This window comes from Pteropus vampyrus, unplaced genomic scaffold (genome assembly GCF_000151845.1).
Source record: "Pteropus vampyrus isolate Shadow unplaced genomic scaffold, Pvam_2.0 Scaffold436, whole genome shotgun sequence".
Lineage (NCBI taxonomy): Eukaryota > Metazoa > Chordata > Mammalia > Chiroptera > Pteropodidae > Pteropus > Pteropus vampyrus.
In genome coordinates, this window is record NW_011889217.1 from 1977547 (window position 1) to 1980474 (window position 2928).

Genomic DNA, 2928 nt, shown 5'->3' on the forward strand with positions numbered 1-2928 from the left:
GGGAAGTACAATGACACCATTTCTATTCCTTTTACTTCCCTGTGAGGATCACTAATGGTTAGTTAGTTTTATGAACTGCAGCCTCCCTCTCTCCTTCTCTTCCTCATTGTTTCCTGCTTTGTAGGATCAAAGGTCCATTGCCCCTCAAATAAGTCAAAGTTGGAAATAGGTTTGGGGGTCTTTAGTCACTTCTGTTCTCTCTACAATTCAGCTCATCTCAGCATGAGTTTCACAGGGAATAGAAAAAGCAGTAAGGGGAAAGAAACATTTCTTCTAGATCCCAAGTGATGGCTGCTTAGCCTTCCTTTTCCTGTGGTCCTGGCTAGTGGACTTAAGGTTTTGTTCAAGGGATCTGAAATCCAAGGGATTGGCTGTGGAGTCCAGAGAGTAGTCAGCACTGGGGCAGGGCTAGTGCTTGAGGGCTAAGTCCAGCTTGAGACCATCTCTGTGTTCAAGGGTGGCAGCAAGGGGCAGTGGCATGAAGTGGACAGAGACAGGAATGCTACTTACTATACTACTGGCTCTGGCTGTGGCTTCTCTGGTGTTTACTGATTCTCATAAAACTGGCCCAGAACCTAAGAAGGGTGAAGCAAGGACTGGGTGGAGGGCTCTGTAGGTCTACAAGTAGAACAGATTTCTTTTCTGGACCAAAGTAGATACTTCCTTTCCTTAGCCTTCCTTTTCCTAGGAAGATAGGCCTCCTGGATCCTTGCCCAAATAAATCCTGCTGCCCTGCAGATCCAACTGGACCCCACTCAGTCAGCACTGACCAAAACTGATGTAGGTGAGAGGGGACGGCTCTACTCCGGCCACATTAGCAGACCCTCTGAAGATCCAAGGAACTTAGACCCTGTGTTAGGAAGGAGGCCTGAAGCCAGCTAGGTCCTAAGGCTCACTTCCACCCTGTATATAAAAGCCTGTGTGTGGCCCAGTCTTTTTTCTGAGACAGACTCCATATCTCTGAAGAGGCACGCGTTGGAGAGCCTAGTGCTGTACATCCATAAGGACTGAACTCGGTGTTACTGCCAGTCCCTACAATCTCCCTTCAGGGTTTCAGGAACCCCCTCCCAGGCTGGCAGCTCCACCCTGAGGCTAGTCTGGAATCCTAGTGAAAGGAAAAAGCTGGAAAACAAGGAGTCATTCAGAGTGGGCAAGAGGAGGAGGGAGAGGTTTCTGGCCAAGATCTAAAAGGAGGGGCCTAAGGAAGGAAGGAAGCTCTAAGCCTCTGCCCAGACTTTTCCCTGAGACTCCTAAGGACAAGAGAGGAGTAGGCCCAACGTTCTCCCTAATTTCCTTTGCTGCCTTGAGAGTTTTCATCTTCCAGCACTGCCTGCCCTCAGTGGCTGACTTCTTTCTCTACCCTCCCCCTTCCCTAGACTAAAGGCCCAGAGGGACTGACAGGGAGGGAGGCTGAGCGGCCGTGCTGTGGGCATGCCTCCTCCTTTCCCTTCCCCCTTCCCTTAGCAGCAACGTCACCGCAGCACCAGCGGCAGCAGCGGCAGCAGCAGCAAGGATACTGGGGCTGGGATTGCGCAGCCTCCCTGCATTAGCAACGATGCCATTGTATTAGCAGAAATCAGATCTTAGGAATTCGGCCCAGTTCCCCCTGTGTGGTCCCGTGGAACAGTGCCTCAGCTGGAACCGTCAAGGTAGAGCTTGATTGGAGTGCAAAAGGAACAGAAGCCTCCGGGTTCAGCTCAAGGCTCCTTGCAGAGGTATGGCTCAGTGGAGCTGGGGGGAGGGGCAGGGCAGGGATGCTAGAATAACGGATCTGCACATTTGGGCTCTGGCTTCTGAGAATTGGCTTTGTCTTTCCAAAAGGGAGAGAGAGAGAGAGAGAGAGAGAGAGAGAGAGAGAGAGAGAGAATGAGAGCTTGAGAGCAAACATGAGACAAGCTGATCCATGCATACATTTGGGCTGTGGTGCAGAGACGGAAAAGCAGAGGCTTGGGCTGATGCTATTTTATCAAGAAGCAGAACAGCCCCTCCTCCCTTTCTGGGCATTTGTAATCAAGCTGCTATAATACAGGTCAGGGTGGAAGGGGTCACATCTAGAAACAAAGGCTAAATTGGAGGAGATACCCCTAAAGCTACTACAAGTTTATAATGGAGAACATGCAAGGATCCACACAGCTTTCAAGAGCGAGGGCTGGGAAGCATCAGGCCTATCCTTCCCCTTTGAACATACATACATGCACACATACTGTATCTTCTGTTGCTATGGGAGCCACCTGGCTCCAGGTAAGGATGGAGTAAGAAAGAGTGTTGATCAAGAGGCTCCACGGTATGGGAGGGAGGGGCAGTCACTGTAATGCCTAGGGCACCTGACCTGTTATAATCAGTGTCTTATACAGACTTAAACAGATTCTTAACAGGAAGAGACCTAAGCATAAGCTGATACTCCTGAATCTACCTCCTGCTCTCTTCCCTTCAGTCCTGCCCAAGAGAGGTCCCAGGCAGGAAAAAGGTTATCCTCCTCGGACCTCACTCAGGTCAAGGTCAGATTGCTAGGGAATAGCAACTAATTGCCACTGTCTTTCCCATCCTCCTTCAGGAGGCCAAAAAAAGGGGGGAAGGGGTTCTGTAACTGGCAGAAAGATGCCGATGACCAAGGACAGGTGAAACCTTTCTTCTGGAATTCAGAACGTTTTCCTGCACAAAGTTACCTAAATTTCTATTGACCACCTTGGTAGAAGATTAAAAAATCCATGTTAATAGGAATGGGTAGTTCCACATCGTGCAGATGTGTGGTTGGAGAATACATTGAGAAGTCACGGGAGTGTTTTAGTTCTCAGGAAGCATTGAGGAATGTGAACTACAGAGCAGAGGAAAGGTCCTCAGGGATTATGAATGGGACAGGGAGATGAGAGCTGGAAACTGGTGCAGAGGTGGGATCGAAGAGTGTTATTAGAGCGTGGGACAGTAATA

At 49.6% G+C, this 2928-nt stretch overlaps 1 protein-coding gene across 4 annotated transcripts in view; it reads left to right on the plus strand.

Moving 5' to 3' along the window:
* RUSC2 (RUN and SH3 domain containing 2) overlaps positions 1–2928 on the plus strand; it is a 49000-nt gene that overhangs the window by 26432 nt on the left and 19640 nt on the right. Inside the window, exon 1 of one of the 4 annotated variants that reach the window (XM_023524021.1) lies at positions 1238–1715. The exons of the other annotated variants lie outside the window; for them this stretch is intronic. The gene's annotated coding sequence lies outside the window, so the exon portion shown is untranslated. Of the gene's footprint in view, positions 1–1237; positions 1716–2928 lie in introns of those variants that run through there. 4 annotated transcript variants of the gene reach the window in all.